The 22,092-nt window shown below is 43.3% G+C and overlaps 1 long non-coding RNA gene across 1 annotated transcript in view; it reads right to left on the bottom strand.

Annotated features, from left to right (window-relative positions):
- LOC138736307 (uncharacterized) overlaps window positions 1–22,092 on the bottom strand; it is a 64,125-nt gene that overhangs the window by 22,635 nt on the left and 19,398 nt on the right. The window contains exons 3-4 of the long non-coding RNA XR_011340218.1: window positions 21,160–21,264; window positions 1,954–2,125 (exon numbers count right to left, since the gene is read on the bottom strand). This is a non-coding gene — a long non-coding RNA (uncharacterized lncRNA). The remainder of the gene's footprint in view (window positions 1–1,953; window positions 2,126–21,159; window positions 21,265–22,092) is intronic.

Below are 22,092 nucleotides of genomic sequence, written 5' to 3'. Positions count from 1 at the left end.
CTGCGCTGTTGGTGGTGCATTTTCGTGTGAACTAAACCCACATCTGCCATTCCAAGTCAATGTAAAACATGCCAGAGCCAATGTGGAAGAATGGCAGAATGATTTCCCGATATGCCACTCATATTTGTCTCTCAAACAGGAAGCAAAATTCTGAATTGTTTATTTATTGCAACGCTTCTTGTGAAATTTTCCTGTGCCAAAGCATTTTAAAAAAACCCAAAACCAATGATTGCAACTCAAAAAGAAAGGCATTTGGTTGTCTTTACAGCTCTGAGATTCCTTGCTTCCTTTAAATTATGGGAGTGTAGCAATTTACATACTGATGTTTAGATTTAAAAACCAGAATTGTAGATCACAAGATCTGGGAGCAGAAATAGGCCTATTGGCCAGGCCCATTGAGTCTGTTCCACCATTGTAATCATGAGCCGATCCATCCACCACTCAGCCCCACTCCCTGGATTTCTCCCCATAATGTTTGATGCCCTGACTAATCAAATACTTGTCAATTTCTGCCTTAAATACACCCAACGACCTCTCTTCCACAGCCACCTGTAGCAACGTTCCACAGACTTGACCCTCTGGCGAAAGAAATTTTTTCACATCTCTCTTTTAAATTGACGTCCTTTTATCCTGAAGTTATGCCCTCTTGTCATAAAATCCCCTACCATGGGAAACATCTTTGCCAATTCTTCCTATCCAGGCCTTTCAGCTTTCGAAATGCCTCTATGAGGTTCCTCCTCATCCATCTGTGCAGTCCGAGAGCTGACAACCATTCTTCATATGTGAACCCTTTCACTCCTGTATCATTCTAGTAAATATTCTCTGAAGCCTCTCCAATGCCAGAACATCTTTTCTCAAATATGGCTCCAAAAACAGTACACAGTACTCCAAGTGCAGTCCTCAACATTATATCCCTGCTCTTGTATGTTTTTCTTTGGCTTGGCTTCGCGGACGAAGATTTATGGAGGGGGTAAAAAGTCCACATCAGCTGCAGGCTCGTTTGTGGCTGACAAGTCCGATGCGGGACAGGCAGACACGATTGCAGCGGTTGCAAGGGAAAATTGGTTGGTTGGGGTTGGTATTCCTCAAGAAATGACACATTGTATTTGCCTTCTTCACAACTGACTCAACCTGGAGATCAACCTTTAGGGATTCCTGCATGAGGACTCTCACGTCCCTATGCATCTCAGAATTTTGAACTTTCTCTCTATCTAGATTATAGTCTGCCTATTTCTTCTATAAAAGAGCTTGACTGTATACTTTCCAACATTGTATTTCATCTGTCACCGCTTTGTCCATTTTCCTAATCTATCTAAGTAATTTTGCAGCCTTTTGGTATCCTCAGCACCACCTCCCCTACCACCTAGTTTGGTATCATCTGCAAATTTAGCCACAAAGCCATCTATTCCCTTATCCAAATTATTTATATGTAATGAAAAAAAGAATACCGACCCCTGCAAACACCACTGGCAACCAGTATTCAATCAGAATAGGATCCCTTTATTTCTACTCTCTGTTTCCTGCCATTCAACCAATGCTCTACCCATGCTGGCATCTTTTGTGTAATTGCATGGGCTCTCATTTTGTTTAGCAACCTTATGTGTGGCTCCTTGTTGAAGGCCTTTTTTAAAGTCCAAATACACAATATCCACTGCATCTCCCCTGTCTATCCTACATGTGATCTCTTCAAAAAATTGCAATAGGATCTGATGAAGCTGCATGAATGTCAGTTATGATTGCAGTGCAGTTTTGAATGACACGTTCCATGGTTTGATACTTGCTCCTGAACCACAGTGAGGTTTGAGTTTTGATTGGTTTTAAATCTTCTACTTTGGTTTGTATTTGTCACAGGTCTGTCAAAGATTGGTGTGGAGTTGGTTGCAATGCACTGTTAATGAAGCTTTTGTCTGAGATGTTTTTGTCATTCTATTTATATTTCTATTGTTTCCCTACCATTAATGAGGTTCCTGGTGTTCCTCCCACGGTGGCTTCCATCACTTGAGCTTCATTTCTGGCACACCAGGGTGGATATCACTGATCAGGTATGCAGGAACACAGTCAGTGAAACAGCAACAGAAGCTTGCCTTCTAATATCTCAGACAATGATGTTCAAAGTCTGCAGACACTATGGACACAAAAACACAATACTGGAGAAACTCAGCAAGTCAAATAGTGTACTTTATGTAGCAAAGATAAAGGTACATAACCAACTTTTTTGGGCTTGAGCCCTTCAACAAAGTATGGAAAAATGCAGGTAGGCACCTGAACATAGTTGGGGGGGGGGGGGGGGAGGGGCAAGGGGAAGAGATCCAAAGGCAGGAGATAATTTGTGGATAAGGAGAGAGGGCAAACCTGCAAGTAGGGAGAGGAGGGATAGCTCTGTAAATGGAGAGAGAAAGGGGTGGAGAGCTGAAGGAAAGAATACAAAAGGAAATGGAAGAAGAGAAAGTTGTCTAGAAGAAACCAGAGAAGTCAATGTTAATGTCATCCAGTTGGAGAGGGCCCAAATGGAAAATTAAGTGTTGCTCCTCCAATTTGTGGTCTTGGTGGGACAGTACATGAGGACATGGACAGACATGTCAGCATGGGAGTGTGGTGCAGAATTGAAGTGGTTGGCCAGTGGGTTATCCCTGACACAGTGCAGACAGAACAAAGATGCTCAGTGAAGCAATCACCCTGTCTGTATCCAATCTCTGTGATTCTAAAGGAGGCCACAACAGGACCCCTAGATGCAGAAGATAACTGTTGTGTTGGGGGTCCAGTCAATTGCAATTATCTTCATGATTGGCATGGATCTGTTCAGTTGCATATTCAGTGTATTGGTGTTGCAAATTGTAGAGCATGTTGAAAGAACCAAAGACCTACTGGCCTGCCAGTGACTTGACTCCGGTGACCCCAATTCCGGCACCATGACGGTCACGCCAGATGGTCGGGCCCCCTGACTGGTACAGCCCCTAACCTCCATCCACCCCGGGGTTAGTTCTCAAAGAAGGGGTGAATGTGATAGTACAGATTCTATCACCAATTTGTGTATGTACAGATGGTAGTGTAGGATGACTGTGATTGGCTGAGAGTGTAGCCACACTTACTGGCAGGTCTTAAAGGATTGCTTCTTGCCAGACCAGGTCATTCTGGACTGGTCAATCTACTTGTGATATGCTCCAGTCTTTTAGTTAATAAAAGCCTTGGTTTGGATCAACAAGTCTTTGGTTCTTTCAACGCGCTCTACAATTTTATTAACTAAAAGACTGGAGCATATCACAAGTAGGTCGACCAGTCCAGAATGACCTGGTCTGGCTAGGAGCAATCCTTTAAGACTTGTCAGTAGGTGTGGCTATACTCTCAGCCAATCACAGTCATCCTACACTTCAATCTGTACATATACACATTGGTGATAGAATCTGTACTTCTTTTTCTTTCTTTGGCTTGGCTTCGCGGACGAAGATTTATGGAGGGGTAAATGTCCACATCAGCTGCAGGCTCGTTTGTGGCTGACAAGTCCGATGCGGGACAGGCAGACATGGTTGCAGCGGTTGCAAGGGAAAATTGGTTGGTTGGGGTTGGGTGTTGGGTTTTTCCTCCTTTGTCTTTTGTCAGTGAGGAGGTCTCTGCGGTCTTCTTCAAAGGAGGTTGCTGCCCACCGAACTATGAGGCGCCAAGATGCACGGTTTGAGGCGATATCAGCCCACTGGCGGTGGTCAATGTGGCAGGCACCAAGAGATTTCTTTAGGCAGTCCTTGTACCTCTTCTTTGGTGCACCTCTAACACGATGGCCAGTGGAGAGCTCGCCATATAACACGATCTTGGGAAGGCGATGGTCCTCCATTCTGGAGATGTGACCTACCCAGCACAGTTGGATCTTCAACAGCGTGGATTCGATGCTGTCGGCCTCTGCCATCACGAGTATTTCGATGTTAGGGATGAAGTCGCTCCAATGAATGTTGAGGACGGAGTGGAGACAACGCTGGTGGAAGAGTTCTAGGAGCCGTAGGTGATGCCGGTAGAGGACCCATGATTCAGAGCTGAACAGGAGTGTGGGTATGACAACGGCTCTGTATACGCTTATCTTTGTGAGGTTTTTCAGTTAGTTGTTTTTCCAGACTCTTTTGTGTAGTCTTCCAAAGGCGCTATTTGCCTTGGCGAGTCTGTTGTCTATCTCGTTGTCGATCCTTGCATCTGATGAAATGGTGCAGCCGAGATAGGTAAACTGGTTGACCGTTTTGAGTTTTGTGTGCCCGATGGAGATGTGGGGGGGCTGGTAGTCATGGTGGGGAGCTGGTTGATGGAGGACCTCAGTTTTCTTCAGGCTGACTTCCAGGCCAAACATTTTGGCAGTTTCCGCAAAACAGGACGTTAAGCGCTGAAGAGCTGGCTCTGAATGGGCAACTAATGTGGCATCGTCTGCAAAGAGTAGTTCACGGACAAGTTGCTCTTGTGTCTTGGTGTGAGCTTGCAGGTGCCTCAGATTGAAGAGACTGCCATCCGTGCGGTACTGGATGTAAACAGCGTCTTCATTGTTGAGGTCTTTCATGGCTTGGTTCATCATCATGCTGAAGAAGATTGAAAAGAGGGTTGGTGCGAGAACGCAGCCTTGCTTCACGCCATTGTTAATGGAGAAGGGTTCAGAGAGCTCATTGCTGTATCTGACCCGGCCTTGTTGGTTTTCGTGCAGTTGGATAACCATGTTGAGGAACTTTGGGGGGCATCCGAGGCACTCTAGTATTTGTCAAAGCCCTTTCCTGCTCAAGGTGTCGAAGGGTTTGGTGAGGTCAACAAAGGTGATGTAGAGTCCTTTGTTTTGTTCTCTGCACTTTTCATGGAGCTGTCTGAGGGCAAAGACCATGTCAGTAGTTCCTCTGTTTGCGCGAAAGCTGCACTGTGATTCTGGGAGAACATTCTCGGCGACACTAGGTATTATTTTATTTAGGAGAATCCTAGCGAAGATTTTGCCTGCAATGGAGAGCAGCATGATTCCCCTGTAGTTTGTACTATCACACAAATATCTACCCACACAGAAGCTCATTATTCTGTAGTTGAGTACACCAAATCCAAAATGGTTCTTTGGATGATCTTTCTCTTGTAGTTTCCCTGAGATTCAAATGACTTGTTCTAATCTTCACTTTGCCTTCATCTTCCACAAATGTTCCCCTCCGTCCCTCTCTTGCTTCATTCCTTTCCTATTTTATTTCTTTCATTTTTGCACTCCTTTCTTTCCTTCCTTCCTCTTTCTAAACTGGCTGTTGTTCAATTAATTAAATATTGTCCCTATTATTCTGTCCAGTAGAACATTCATATTACATCTAAGCAAGGTTGTAACACGAGGCAAGGGCAGGTTCTGTACTTCATTTCCTGCCACCGATCCATCCAAAGGAGTTTTCGTTTGTGATTGTGGGCGTTTCATCCTCCCTTGTGGTTTTTAGACTGCAGACAATCAAGGAATTTTGCCACTTCACAGGCAGTCCAAAAAGGAATCAATTCCTGTATCCTGCAGGACCCTTACTACTTTTTGGAGGAAGCCTGCAGTCTAAATTGCACCGCAAAATGGTCCAGCTGATGATGTGCTCAGCATGCGACAACTAACACGGATGTTTTAAATATTCTGCGTTAATGCGAATAATGCCGTACATACTCGTTGCTACCTTCCACATCACTCATGCTCGGTCTGAGGATCAACAGCCATTTCTCTTCTGCCTGGAAGTCTTCTTGGGTGCAGATTGGTGGCATCAGCGATGCTGCCGACGCAATGACGTCACGCATCAGACGTTAGTTTCATACGCAGGCCACGTTGCTCCATGCACAATCACTGGGACTAAAGTGCACAGGAACTCTAAACTTTACAGTGCACAGAAAAGGCGTGCAGTGTAAACAACCACAAGGTGAGTAATTATGTAAATTTTCCCCATGATTTTCCAGTCACTGCAGTCTAAAAACAGTACCTCTCATTGTTTGAAGTTTCTCTCCAAGGCTCCAATTGTTATTGAAAGAATCATTCATCTAAACAAGAGCTTATCCTCTGGTCGGCAGGTCAGACATTGACGATGACTCACATTTACATAACACACTAGAAATAATTCCCATCTGCGACAAGAGCAGTATTGGCATAAAATAACTGAGTCAAAGAAAGGTTCACTGGGGCAAATGATCAAATCTTTAGTTAAAGGGATATACCTTCGGCAATATTTTGAGGAGAGGGGAGGCGAATTCCAGAACTGAGGGTCTAGTTTGCTAATTGCATAGCTGTCAAGGATAGGGTTAGGAAATGGAGGATTGACAAGCAACAAGAGATGTAAGAACATAGATAAGAGTGGGAATAGTGTGACATTACAATTATTCAGCCACAATTTTTATGACAACATTCCAATAATTTAAGTGATCTTATAATACCTCAGCTGGGTTTGTTCACTTGCAGGACTTGTATTTTAAATTTTAACTTCAAAATGTTTCATATGTTTTTTTAAAGCTTTTCAAAGGTTAAATGCAGGAGAAGATGCACAACAGGTAGATTGTACATTAGTAGATGGAGAGATAGAGAGAGGATTAGTCTGTTTATGTTACTTTGTGGGGATTAGGTAAAGTCACTGTCTTGAACCATTTGTCTTTCTGGGGTGGTCCCGCATTATGCAGGCAGCAGAAAACTGCTTGTCAAGACAAGGTGGATTATAAGGAAGCAGGCAGTCCCACACACTCCTTGTTTTTCAGTTTGTGAATGGCAAAAGATGGGATGCCACATAAAGGTGTTAAAGCTCTTTCTCTGCAACTCAATAAACAGTACAACAAAGGAACAACGAAAGTGAACTTTGGAATTTTCACATCCTGAAGATCTAGCGATCAGATTTTGGATTGAAGTTATGCATAAAGACATTTAAAGGCATTCATACAAATCCACACAATCTTTAGGAAGAACCACACCCTCCCAATCTAACAAGGAATTCTGTGAAATTTTCTGTTATGTTTTACACTTCAATGCCAATCTCAGGCCTGTGCAGGAGTGGGGTTATATTAAAAATGGAGGAACTCAGCTGGTCTCACAGCGTCAATGGAAATAAAGATAGATGACTGACGTTTCAGGTCTCAGTCCTTGCTCAAGGAGTGGGTTTATACCTTGTTTATATCAGAATCAAAATTTATTGTCACGAACAAGTCATGAAATTTGATATTTTGCAATAGCATCATAGTGCAAACATTCATATTATATATAACCTCTTAAGCCATTACTATAAAAGTAAAAATAACAGTGCATGAAAAGTAAGGCAGTGTTTTTGGTTTATTGATTATTCAGGAATCTGATGGCAGCAGGGAGAAGCTATCCTTGTGCTGTTGAGTGGTTGTCTTTAGGCTCCTGTACCTTTTTCCTGATGGTAGCAGAGTGAAGAGGCGTGGTCTGGGTGGTGGGGGTCTTTGAAAATAGAGGCTGCTTTTTTAAGATATCGCCTCGTGTAGATATCCTTGATGGAGTGGAGTCTGGTGCCTATGATGTCACAGGCCGAGTTAACCACCCCCTGGAGTTTATTTTTGTCCTGAGAGTTGGTGCCTCCATACCAGGCAGTGATGCAACCAGTCAGAATGCTCTCCATGGTACACCTGTCGAAGTTTACGAGAGTCTTCGGTGACATACCAAATCTCCTCAGATACCTCACAAAGTACAGCCACTGGCGAGCCTTCTTTGTGATTACATCAACATGGAGGCTCCAGGATAGATCTTCAGAGATGTTAACACTTAGGAATTTGATGTTCTTGACCCTCTCCACTACTGATCCCTCGATGAGTACTGGGTCATGTTCCCTGACTTCTTCCTGGTCCATAATCATCTCCTTGGTTTACTTAGGTAAAGTCACTGATGTTGAGCACAAGGAGATTGTCTTTACACCATTCCATGAGCTGATCTATCTCCCTCCTGTACGCTTCCTCATATCCATGTGATTCTGCCGACAACTAGCTGTAAATTTTTTTCTAATAGTCAGCAGATAGAATTGGAGGATCATAGAATCCCAGACAGTTGTAACACAGAAAGATTCATTTGGGCATTGTGTTCATGTGCCAGTCCATAATCTTATAAGTTATGTCCCATCAATTGAACATCCATGACCTCTCCAAATTGACATGTTTCTACATCTACCCAACCTCCGGCCTTGTGTTCCAGACCCCTGACAATCTTCAGGCCAAATGAAATTCCCCTGCTCTGTCTCTGCCTCTTCTTCTTAGATCCCATCTGTTTTATGAATCTTTTCATAATTTCTAATCTGTTGTCATTTAGTTCAGCATCTATTTTTTTTTTAAAGTTCCCATTAATCTCTTCAGTTCGTAAATGTAAAATGTGAAATTTGCATGTATCCAGAGAAGGAAACAAAGTCTCAGATGCATTTGATGAACGATTACTGATCTGAAACAGAACCATAGAATCAAAGAACATTACAGTGCAGAAACAGGCCCATCACCCCTTCTAGTCTGTGCTAAACTATTTTTCTGCCTTGTCCAGCTGCCTTGCACCCAGTCCATAGCCCTCCATATCCCCCTCCATCCATGTACCTGTCCAAATTCTTCTTAAATGTTAAAATTGAGCTCTCATTCACTTCAGCTGGCAACTCGTTCCATCACTCTCTGTGTGGAGAAGTTCCCCCTAAACTTTTCCCCTTTCACCCTTAATCTATGTCCTCTGGTTTGTATCTCACCTACCTACAATGGAAAAGGCTTACCAACATTTACTCTGTTTATACCCATCATAATTTTATAAGTCTCTATCAAAACTTCACTCACTCTTCCACATTCCAGGGAAAAAAGTCCTAACCTGTGTGATAGTATGGATTCTGTCACCAATGTGTATATGTATATATTTAGGTATAGGATGGTGCTGATTGGCTGAGAGTGTAGCCACGCCTACTGGCAGATTATTCTGGACTGGTCGACCTACATGTGATATGCTCCAGTCTTCTAGTTAATAAAATTGTAGTGCACGTTGAAAGAATCAAAGGCTTGTTGATCCAAACCAAGGCTTTTATTAACTAGAAGACTGGAGCGTATCACATGTAGGTCATCCAGTCCAGAATGATCTGGGTCTGACTAGGAGCAACCCTTTAAGACCTGCCAGTAGGCGTGACTATGCTCTAAGCCAATCACCACCATCCAATACCACAATATATACATATATACATTCCACCAGCCTCCGTGCCCCAGCGCCCCACTTGTAGCCTCTCCACCCTCCGGGTTGCTCTCTTCGCAAACCTCATCCCTGGCTGGAAACCAATGGCCACCAAAAACCGGCAGTATAGTTACGAAGACAGGAAATTCATCACAAGTGAGGTGCACAGACTGCTGGAGGAGGGCATTATCAAACCCAGCTCAAGTCCCTGGAGGGCCCAGGTGATGGTGGTTAAAAATGGGGAGAAACCACGGATGGTGGTTGACTACAGCCAGACAGTCAACAGCTTCACACTTCTGGATGGGTACCCCATCCCACGGATCATGGATGTGGTGAATCAGATTGCCCAATATTGTGTGTTCTTCACCATTGACTTACTTTCGGCCTATCACCAGCTCCCGATCCACCGAGAAGACTGACTTTTCACGGCCTTCGAAGTGAACGGGTGGCTGTATCAATTCCCCAGGGTACCCTTTGGGGTCACGAATGGTGTCGCGGTTTTCCAGCGGGAAATGGACCGGATGGTATACCAGAACGGGCTAACAGCTACTTTCCCATATCTGGACAATGTCACCATCTGCGGCCATGACATGCAGGACCATGATGCCAACCTCAAGAAATTTTTTCAGACTGCGATTCGGCTGAACTTAACCTAGAATTTTGACAAGTGAGTCTTCTGGACCACTCGGCTCGCAATTTTAGGTTGTGAGGTGGAGAACGGGGTGGTAATGCCAGACCCTAACAGCATGTGTCCCCTCATGGACGCCCCCTCCACACCCAAAAGGCACTCAGACACTGCCCCCCATCAATTATGACAAATTGTACCGGCCTGGTAAACTTAATGACCCGCCAGATGCACCCTCCAGGGGGCCTTGCACCAACATACAACTGGACAGGCTGCAGAGACTCCACGAGGATCTCTATTATCCAGGGGTCACTAGGTTCACGCACTTTGTTAAGGCTCACAACCTGCCCTACACGGTCGAGGAGATTCGCTCCATGACCCGAGCCTGCCCAGTGTGCGCTGAGTGCAAACCCCACTTCTTCCGTCCGGAGAATACCCACATCATCAAAGCCACCCGACCCTTTGAACGTCTAAGCGTGGACTTCAAGGGGCCCCTACCGTCGACCAACCTTAACACCTACATTCTTATGGTGATCAACGAGTATTCTCGCTTTCCGTTCACTGTGCCCTGCTAGGACATGACTGCTTCCTCAGTCATAAAGGCCCTGCACAGCATCTTCGCCATCTTTAGGTACTCTAGTTACATCCACAGTGACTGGGGGGGTCCTCATTTATGAGCGCTGAGCTGCGGCAGTACCTTCTGGAGTGTGGTATTGCTTCGAGCAGGACCACCAGCTATTACCCACACAGTAATGGGCAGGTCAAAAGAGAGAATACCACCGTCTGGAAAGTGGTTATGCTTGCCCTCTGGTCCAAAGGCCTCCCTAACGCTCGCTGGCAGGACGAGCTCACTAGCACCCTACAATCCATATGCTCCCTCCTATGGACTGCGACCAATGCCACCCCCCCCATGAAAGGATGTTCTCTTTCCCGAGGAAATCCAAATCAGGAATAACCACGCCAGTGTGGCTCACAGTTCCCGGGCCTGTCCTCCTGCGATGCCATGTCCGGTATTCAAAGAATGACCCTTTGGTTGACAGAGTGATGCTGCTCCATGCATACAATGAGTACCCGATGGGCGGGAGGACACAGTCTCCGTCAGGGACCTCGCCCAAGCCGGATCAGATCGAGCAGTGTGCCCAACCAAACCCCCTCCAACTCCTCCCCTGGGTCACGTGCTCAAACAGAGGGATCAGCAGCACCCCACCAACTCAGGCCAGCATGTCGACAATGCTGTTGGGGAATTGAGCGAAGTGGTGGCAGCACCCAATGAGCCTGCCGGTGACACGACTCCAGCGACCCCAATCCCAGCACCACAGTGGTCATGCCGGACGATCAGGACCCCCGACCGTTACAGACCCTAACCTCCCACCAGTTTCCTTTTTACAGCCCTCCATTCACCTCGGGGTCAGTTCTCCAAAAAGGGGTGAATGTGATAGTACGGATTCTATCACCAATGTGTATATGTATATATTGTGGTATAGGATGGTGGTGATTGGCTGAGAACATAGCCATGCCTACTGGCAGGTCTTAAAGGGTTGCTCCTAGCCAGACCCAGATCATTCTGGACTGGTTGACCTACATGTGATATGCTCCAGTCTTCTAGTTAATAAAAGCCTTGGTTTGGATTAACAAGCCTTTGATTCTTTTGAAGTGCACTACAACCTTTTTAACCTTTCTCTGAAACTCAGTTTCTGAAGTCCAGACAACATCCTAATAAATCTTCTCTGCACCCTTTCAATCTTATTGCTTTCTTTCCTGTAGTTAGGTGACCAAAACTGTGCACAATAGTCCAAATTTGGCCTCACCAATGTCTTTTACAACTTTACCATAACATCCTAACTCTTGGACTCAATACTTTGATTTATGAAGGCCAATATGCCAAAAGCTCTCTTTCCAACCTATCACCTGTTGAGTGTTTATCCAACAGTCCTCATTGTGATAGTGTTGTCCTTTTCCTTTTTAAAGCACCAGGTACCACAAGGAGACTCACAAGAGTCAGGAATTTAAATAGAATCCACTTTCTATCGTGAAAACGATGATTCAACCATCTCAACTTCACCTCTCCCCTCTCTAATTCTAATCTCACCTCTTCTGAACACTCTGCTCTCCATACTCTCTCCACAAATCGCAACCTCACTATTAAACCTGCAGTCAAGGGTAGTGCTGTTGAGGTCTGGCACAGAGACCTCTTCCTTGCCAAGGCCAAGATGAGAGCTCTGACACCTCCTCTTACCTCTTCAACAGGGCCCGACCAAAGAACATCAAGCTACCATGACTAACATCATCACTTCTGGTCACCTCCCTCCCATGGCCTCCAACTTCATTATTTCCCATCCCTGCACTGCCTAGATCTACCACCTATCCCTGTTCCCCCTCCACACCACTTCATTCAGACACCTGCCTACATTTTGCTCATACCTTGATGAAGGGCTCAGGCCCAGAATGTTGGTTATGTATCTTTATTTTTGCTATATAAATTGTGCTGTTTGACCTGCTTCTCCAGCATTGTGTGCAGTGGTGTAGGTAGGGGTAGTGTGGTGGAGTGATAGCACCCCCAAACACCTTTCTCCCTCAGCTCTGACGTGGCTTCCACTCCTCACTCTGACTTGGCCACCCCTCGCTCCGACGCAGCTAACGCCTTTCCTCACCCTCTCGCTCCGACACGGCTAACGCCTCCCCACAATCTTCTCACTCCGACGTGGCTAACACCTCCCTCCAAGCTCTGACAGGGCTATCACCCCCCCCCCCACCCCATTTCCCTCCCGCTCTGATGCAGCTAACACTCCACCACATCCCCACCCCCGCTCTGGTCCGGAGGACACTGACAAAAATTTAGTGCAGCCTGCCATTCATCCACTGACTCACCATCTGGTATGTGTTGTGGCACCTTTATGTGCACACTCCCCCTAACGTTAGAACCTGGCTACGCCCTGATTGTATTTTTACTTCAGTAGGAAAAATTGAGTTTGAAAACATTGCTCTAAAATATCCAATGGTTGAGGAAAATGCTTCCAAGAAAATGAAATATGTTCATAACTCCTGAACAAACAATTCAAACTAGAGACTCTGTGGTCAAAGGTTGTTAAGAAATGAAATAAAAATCACTAGGTACTGTCAAGTTCCTTTCCCTGTGTGTTGTCCTTGCCATATAATGCAGCCTATATCCTCTGTAAAAGATAATGTCTGATCTATGTGAGATACAGACAGGAATGAATCAAAGAGATTCCACTGGTGTCATGAATCAAGGGCAAAACACGTGTGGTATTCAATGTCACTAGAACACGTAGATTGAATTAGTGGTTTATATCCCTGACAGCCATGTTTTTATTCTTTATCATATACCGAGAAGTGTTTATATTTATGATCAGACCTTGGATGTGTTGTTTAGCAACGCTGAGTGCTGTTTCTTTTTTTCCGTAGTATCGTTCTACAGCCATTGGAAAGTGTTTTTTTTTAAATCCATTCCCAGGATTTTGGGTGATGCTGGTTAGGGTAGATTTGACAGCTGCCTTTGAGAAAGTGGAGAACACTCTCACTGAATCATTCTATTGAATAAAGCAGGTGAAAGAGACAGGAGTGTTACCAGATCCGAAGAAATGCAGAACCGAACAATGATGACTATTGATATACTATATCTGTCAGAACACAGGTGACTTTGGGAGTGATAAATAGGAATGTACAAAGGATGCATTAAACCTAGAGCTTTACTTTTCAGATATATCACCTTTTATCATCGACAAAGAAATATTAACTCTGTTGCTCTCTGTGTATGTTCTTTGATTTGTTGAGTACTTCCAGCATGTACTCGTTTTATTTTAGATTTTCAGCACCTGTATTTTTGACTTTGCACCTGAGATTTATTATTGAATCATTGGGCGGCATGGTTAATGAGGCATTGAGAGTGGCTATTACAGCACCAGTGATCGGGTTAGAATCCAATGCTGTCTGTGAGAAGTTTGTACATTTTCCCTGTGACCTGAGTGGGTTTCCTCTCATTCTCCAAAAACATTTGGGGTCTGTAGGTTAATTGGTGTATTTGGCCAGCACGGGCTTATGGACCAGAAGGTCCTGTCACTGTGCTATATGTCTAAATTAAATAAATGAAATGACTTCAGCTATGTGGAACTCTTGTTTCCCAAAGGTGAAGGGAATTGTTCACTTGCAGTTTCCTTTATTGAATGTCTGCCAAGTACAATGATAGAAGTAGATAGATAACCATCATTGCAGTTGGTTGTGCTGAATTCATGCAAGAGTTTGAACAGGAGTTGTAACTCGCTTTGACGCATCGAGTTCTGTTGAAGTGAATGAAAACAAATGTAGCATAACCAGTTGCTGCTGGGCTTTCACACATTTGGTGTGGGCAATGTGAGAGAGAGAGAGAGAGAGAGAGAGATATTCCTTCAGGGTTGCAAAACAAATGTGCATTTGTTTTAGCTCACATTTATTTATTAGCATGTTTGTTATAAAAAATCACAGTGGAGATGGCATCCTTAAGAATTTGTGGTTCTCAACCAATGGGCATAGCCCTCTAGTGGGCCACAGGGTGTTACTATGTAGGTCTTTAAAAATGTTATACTTAAAATCAGAAAAGGTGTATTTCTTACAGAGCTACCTTCGACTTGAAAATATCGCTCAGTCATTGCCACTAGTGGGTATGTTAGGCCCGAAGCCTGGTGGGCCTCAGACCAAAAGAGGTGGAGAACCACTTCTTTTGATGATAGATTAAGGCAATTCATCTGCTCTCTCAGATGAAAATAAAAGATGCAACAGCGCAATTTGAAAGAAGAGCAGAGTGTTCTCCTTTGCTATCATCCCTCAACCAATATTACTGAAACAGTTGATCACATTGCTGTTTTTGGGGGCTTGCTCTGTGAAAATTAACTGCTGTGTTTCCTACATTACAAGATTGATGACAGTTAAAATTCATTTAGTTGATATTCAAGGACAGTGAAAAAGAAATTGGTCTTTGTTTCTTTCTTTAAATATATAGAGTGCGATTGAAATTTGGCTAGAAATTCAAAGTTCAAATTTCCGATTTATTGTCAGAGTACATACATTACATCACATGCAATCCTGAGATTCTTTTTCTAAAGCCCAGACAGAATTTCTATCACATCAATGGCAGGAAGGGAGTCTCTAGTGATCCTCTCTGGCACTCTTATGGTTGGATTCATCTTTGATCCATTTCTCTGCAGTAACTGTACCACACTGTGATGCAGCCAGCCAGGATGCTCTCAGTAGAGCTCTTGTTGACATAATGATGGCTGGTAGCCTTGCCCGCTTCACTCTTCTCCGGAAATGCAGTCGCTGTTGTACCTTCCTGACAAGTGAGGAGATGTTGAGTGTCTTCGATAGGTCACTAATTAAGTGAACTCCAAGGAATTTGGTATTCTCCACTACTACAGTTGTTGATGCGCAGTGGAGGGTGGTCGTTCCTGGTCCTCCTGAAGTCCACGATCATCTCCTTTGTCTTTTCCATGTTGAGACTTAAGTTGTTACTCTCGTATCATTTCACGAGATTTTCCACCTCTTCTCTGCAGTGCCGCTTATCATTGTTGCTGATGAGGCCACCTACCGTTGTCTCATTTGTAAACTTGAGACACTGTTGGAGCTGGATCTGGCAATGCAATTGTGAGTCAGTAGTGTGAACTGCAGTGGACTGAACACCCATCCCTGAGGTGTGATAGTGCTCGATATTCTGCTACCGACCCAGACGGACTGTCGTCTTTCCACTAGGATGTCCAGCATCCAGTTACGGAGAAGGGTGCCGAGTACCATCCTCTGGGGAATGATCGTATTAAACTCCGAGCTGAAGTCAATGAAAAGCAGCCTGGTGCATGAGGTGCCGTTCTCCAGATGGGCCAGGACAGAGTGAAGTGAATGGAGTCATGTACATTGTACACTTTACATTTGCACTGTAATACTTGCTCCCTGCAGCCAAACACATAACTTTGTAAAAAGAAAAATACAATCATATACATTAAATTATATTAAAAAGAGATAATAAATACAAAAGATAGATTAAAAATATTCACAGTTACCATCGAGCAAGAAAAATGTGGCATTATAATTGAGCAGTTGGGCCTTTTTGTGGTCTGAGAGCCTGTAATGGACGTGGCTATGTCTGTGACCTTCTGCAGGAAAAGGCAGGTTTATGGGGGTAGGTGAAGGGCAGCCAAGGTGCTGTTAAACCTTTGGACTTTGCCCATTTTTAATATTTCCTATTATATACTCCAAACTGGATCCTTGGATAAACTACATGATAAACACCAGTACAAACCAGCTGGTGGTTGGGTATAAAATCAATCCTGGAAAACCAGGACACAGAGTATTTGCACTGTTGGTAGTCCTGAAAACTGGGACACGGAGTCCAAAGGAATAAATAACAGAAGCAGATGAATGGTCAACAGTTCTCCTTGACTTGTCTTTCTGTTGTGGCCAGGTTTTCGGAGCCAAAAGCTGACTCCTCGCAGTGTTCAGTGATCAACTTCTTCCAGTTGTTCCTCCCCCAAGCCCTCAGCAATGAGCCTGGAGGGGTACAACAGCAGCTTGCAATCTCGGCACCATCACTGAAATGTGCAATTGCTAAAGTTTCGGCCTGATGTAAAATTTTCCACTGAAGGAACTGCTCTATCTGATGACCGGCTTACGCCATTGTCACCCTTTCAGGAAATTGTCTGGCTGGCACTCGGCTTACCTCTGTAACACAATCTTGCCTTCAGATGACATTGAAGTATTTTCATATGAAGGTAAAGTGCTCTCATCACGAAAGTACAAAGTGGAATGTGCTCTGTCTTCATCCCTTCACAGCTTCTGCTGTTAGTTCTTAGTTGCCACCTTCTAAAATTTCAAGCATTTGGTCATGCTGGATTGGAAATACCAAAAGTATCAGTGGCATTCTGTTATCCAGGAAGTACTTCACGAAGTAGGTCTTCTTCTTACCATGGTTAACATTATTGCTGGTTATCCCACCTTTTAGTTACACGTAGACAAACAATATGATAACAGGTCCTTTCGGCTCATGAGCCTGTGCCATCCAATTGACCTTCAACCTTGTACAGTTTGAAGGGTGGGAGGAAACCAGAACACCCAGAGGAAACACACACAAGCACCAGGAGAACATACAAACCCTTACAGACAGCGTGGAATTTGAACCCTGTCCTGATAGCTGGTGCTGTGACATCATTGTGCTAAGCTAACTATGCCATCTCTATGCACTTACGCAGTTCCCTGGGCAGGTATGTGTGGTGAATAAAAGGAATCAGAATTTATAGTCATGAATAGGTCACAAAATTTGTTGTTTTGAGGCAGTATCACAGTGCAAACATTTACATAAGCCACCTTATGAAATTAATAAAAATTGTGCAAGGAAAATAAAAAGACAAAGTAAGGTAGTGTCTATGGTTCATTGTCCATTCTGGAATCTGTCCTTGTGCCGCTAAGTGCTAATCTTCAGGCTCCTGTATCTTTTTCCTGATGGTATCAAGAAGGCATGGCCTGGGTGGTGGGGGACCTTGAGGATAGAGGCTGTTTTATTAAGTCACCACCTCTTGTAGATGTCCTTGGTGGAGTGATGACTAGTGCCCGTGATGTAGCAGGCCAACTGAACAACCCTCTGGAGTTTTTTTCTTGTCCTGAACGTTGGCTCTTCCACACCAGTCAATGATGCAATCAGCCAGAATGCTCCCCATGGTACATCTGTAGACACTTCTGAGAATCTTCGGTGACATTCATTTTCATGCGTTCCCTCTCACAGCACCCATAAAGTTGTTTTTACATTGCGGATGCTTTGATTGCAGTCAAAGCACACAGAAATGCTGGAGGAACTCGGCAGGTCTCACAGCGTCCAAAGGAGGTAAAGATATATTAATGATGTTTCTGGCCTGAACCTTTCTTCAAGGTATAAGCAAATACCTTGTTCTTTGCTTATTCCTTGAAGAAGTGCTCAGGGCAAAACGTCGGCAATAGTTCTTTACCTCCTATTGGACGCTGTAATACCGGCTGAGTTCCTTCAGCATTTCTGTGATTTTAATACATTGCCTTGAGCAGAGTAAAATGCCCTGGGCTGTTTTTAAAAAAAAAAATTCTATGAGAACAGATGCTGACAATGGTTAATGGAGTGTAAGTTTTAAAGTGGTCCCAATGAATGAGGTGAATGGGTAATTGAATTCTAGAGGTCAGGAATCAGATAGTTTAAAAATTGGTTACCACCTGTAGTGGATATAAGAGACCAGCACTTGGAAGAGTGCAAACTTCTCAGAGGGTTGCAGGAATGGACAAAGTAACAGAAATCGGGCAAGAAAGTAAGGTTTCAACAGAAGTATGTGTGAGATTAATGCAGGCAGCAGATTGTGGTTGAGCATCTGAAAAAAGGTGCTTTGTGAAGACTTCTGGAGACAAGCCCCAATCAGTAAATTTACACTAATATTCTCAGCATACAAATCCTTAAGAATTGTTAACTATCATCTGTGGCTCAGTAGGTAGAAATCTTTCTGGTGAGTCAAACACTTGTGTAATTTAAGTTTAATAATTTAAGTTTACACTCTCAATGCAGAATCAATTGGTGGTGAAATAGATCGGAGGTCAATCCACAGGACCATAAGAGTGGCAGAGAATCGCTGGAGTCTTCCTCCACCTGCCCTTTCCACTGCAGTAACGTGATCTACCAGGATCATTGTCTGAAGAGGGCATGCAAAATCATTGCGGACCCCTTCCACACTGCACACATCTTTCAGTTACTTCCGTTGGGAAAGATACAGGAGAATCAGAGCCAGCATGACCAGGCTGAGGAACAGCTTCTTCCTACGGGCAGTGAAAATGCTGATTGATCAAAGAAACTGCTCACACTAACCATCCAGACTCTCATAGTCGAAATCAATTTATTTATTTATTTGTATACATGAATACTTGTCCTGCATATGTATTATTTGTCTATATGTGTGTTATGTCTGGTTGTGTGTCTGCATGTTTTACACTGAGGACTGGAGAAAGCTGTTTCGTCGGGTTGTACTTGTGCAATCAGATGACAATAAATTTGACTTGAAAAAAATGGAAAATGTTTGGAAACACTCAACAGATCAGACAGAATATGTGGAAAAATAAATGGATAATAGTTCAAGTCAGAGGCACTTTGTCAGAACTGGGAAAGAGATTAAAACAAAATTAAGTTGCTGAACAGGTGGCAAGCGAGATAGATATGACGAAGAGAATATCTGTGATGGGTAAGACCAAAGGTAAATGGGGTACTCATAATCCTTTATTAATGTTTTGTGTTGCTAAAACCAGTGTCACATGCCCAGTATTTTAGGCTGTACTAAGAGAAGAAGACTGAGTTGGAATCACAAATGGATGACTTACAGCAGAAATGATCAGTTTTGATACCGTGGAAAGCGGGAGTTATCTCCAGGTGGATAACTTGGTGTTGAGTTGGCCATTGCTGCCCTGTCAGAGACATTAACCTCCCTCAGCTGGACCTGAGCTATTCTTTAATGCTATCTCAAAGTACAGAGGGATATTTATGCTCACAGTTTTATTTATTTCCTGCCTTCAGGATCAGAAAAAAAAAACATAAATGAATGGGCTTTTGCAACTTCACTTTTTGAAGGGTTAAGTTTTGTCAGATTAGTTACCTTTATTCATCGATCTATTTTTAAATTCTCAATCATTGGGAGAGGTGTGTTTCCAACTCTACCATTCCCAATTTTGAATTACTTCATAACTCACTCTATTCTAAAGAAATATAGGCCCCTAATGACAATTGCAATTTGGATTTTATAACTTGTCAATCTGGGAATTTCCCGTTAACTAGCTCTGCAAAGGAACCATCACATTAGCCATAGCAGAAGAGAAAATCACTTGTTATCTTCCTCAGGAAATGGTGAAAATCTCCAAGTTCAGTGCTGTCCGAGATTAAAGATTTATAGCAAAAGCACCAATCACTTCTGAACCCAATATAGTTCAAAAGCCACGAGATCAGTGCGTGGATAAACTTTGTTTCTTCACTGGATCTTTCTTCTGCTATTGATAAAACTAGCCATATTGTTACATTCTAAATATAGTATTTCGTGACAATAATGGAAACCTTTACCTTTATTTGGGAGACACACAGCCCAATGCTATTTACAACACCAGCAACCTGGGTTCAAATCCAGTGGCGTCTGTGAGGGATTTGTACATGCTCCCCTTGTCCATGTGGGTTTCCCCTGGGTGCCTCGCACCCTTTGCAGGTTAATTGGGAGGCACAGGTTCATGGGCTTGGATGGGGCCCCTGTTCCCATTGCAGAGTCTGTCGACAATTTTAGAAAAAGAATTTTTCAAAGCCCCGAATGAATCAGGACATTTAAAATATACAGCATTCGAGTTGGATCAGCAGGTCCTCACAAGGACAGGGGGATCACTGCAGCTGTACCATCAACATTTGGTATCAATTCAGTCAAGGGAAATAGCTGTTCATATCATTTCTGCCTATATCAATGCACCAATCTCTGTCCTCTTGTGGCTCAAATGTACAATTCAGTATATTTCAATATGCATAAATCCACAGGAAGGATAAAGGTATCCCCTTGACCAAACTCAAAATAACTTGGGGATTTGTGAAGGAGTAGTTATGTGCAAACGTGGGACATTAGCAGTTTCAGTAACACCAATTTTACAAAACATCTTAAGGCAGGCCAGAGAAATAAGATTACGATCTCACTGTGATTCAGTGAAAGTAACGTTTCAATTGGATGCCTTTTATTTCTTGTCTTTTTTCAGCCTAACCTGTTGGTCTCTCAACAATTTTCTAAATTTTACACAGGTGGAAGATAGATTGAATGGGTCTGGGGAGTTGCAGAGCGTGACAGGCTCTTCTTGTTAGCATCAAGAACTCTAAAGCCCTCTTGAAGTGGGGGATGGTACAGTTCAATGACAATAATTGCAATGAATGGTGTTTTGGCTCATTCATCATCTCAAAGTAATAAAATCATTTGTATACTGAAGTGAAAAATAAAATCGGCAAATCCCTCTACAATACAGAAATTGATTATGAAGCCTGCTACTCATGTAAAGTAATTGGAAGTTCCCTGATATTTAGACAATTGCTCAGCATTGAGGATAACTTGCTTTCACTGGAATTCTCTAGGTTCTAAGGTGGCCGAAAAGGTGAATGTGGGATGTGCAGACAGTGCAAGAGGTGAGGTGGGAGATCCTTCACGAAACAAAGTGGCAAAACTAGCCAAGTCCATGCATTAGAACATAAAGTGCTCCGGGACCACTACTGAAATATCATTTATTTTTCTCGCACTACCAGCAACTTGGAATATTTATTTATCTTCAACATTTATTGCTTCATTTTCTGTCTTTAAGTGGTGTTGTAATTTAATTTTTACTATTGTAGTTGGAAGATCTTACGTACCTGTTTGGCTGCAGCAAGTAAGAATTTTGGAGCATCTTTACATTGTGTTTATGTACAGTAAAACCCCTGTGATCTGGAATTCAAGCAACTGGCAGCTTCAAGCTACTGAAAAAAAAAATTGAGGAAAATAAATAGGCAAAAAATAAAGAAGGTTAAAATTGGCATGCCTTAATGTTAGTTTGCCATACCGCTCAACACACAATCTCAAGCAACCAGAAAATTAACATCTGGCATCTATCAATCCCTATCAGTGCTGGATACCAGGTTTTTACCATATATGACAAGTAATACTGCCATTGAGAGGTAGTGCTGCCATCTTATCATGAATGCAGTAGATGAATGAACTCAAAGCTCTCAATGATACTTCAAATAGTTTTTAAAATGACGTGTGCTGAAGTTCTATTTTTAAAGGGCTTTGAGAACATTCTCAAATCAATTTTCTGTTCTAGTAATTCCTTGCAGCAACAGAGGTCAAAATAAAGTTTCTGCTTTGGGAGTCTGGTGTTGGGCATGCAGAAAATAGGCCAATGCAACAAGCATGGGAGAGAACATTAATGTTGCTTCATTTTTCTAAATAATTGTCTTCAAATACCCTGTGGGCATAAAATTAGAGCTATCTCTCTTGACCTTGAGGTGTTTGGTGCAGTGAGTCTGTCTCAGGAGGACACAGGAGGGCAAAGATCACTACTGCCCAGTAGACTACAAGTTTATTGTTAACCAGGTTTGAGTCTTAATCTTCAAATATTCATTAAGACATCCAAAGGTGATGGCAAATTTAATTACTGATCTCTCCCTTTATTGAGAGGTGACTTCTGAGATGTGAGAAGTGGTCCTGACCATGAAGCTTGGTCCAGGGAAGTGATAAGCAGAAAGATTAGTACCAATAACTCTGAGCGGAAAACACTGCAAAAAGCCCACTACATCACAGGAAAA

This window comes from Narcine bancroftii, chromosome 6, assembly GCF_036971445.1.
Source record: "Narcine bancroftii isolate sNarBan1 chromosome 6, sNarBan1.hap1, whole genome shotgun sequence".
Lineage (NCBI taxonomy): Eukaryota > Metazoa > Chordata > Chondrichthyes > Torpediniformes > Narcinidae > Narcine > Narcine bancroftii.
Note: the sequence above shows the minus strand (reverse complement) of the source record. Positions and strands in the feature narration are given on the sequence as shown.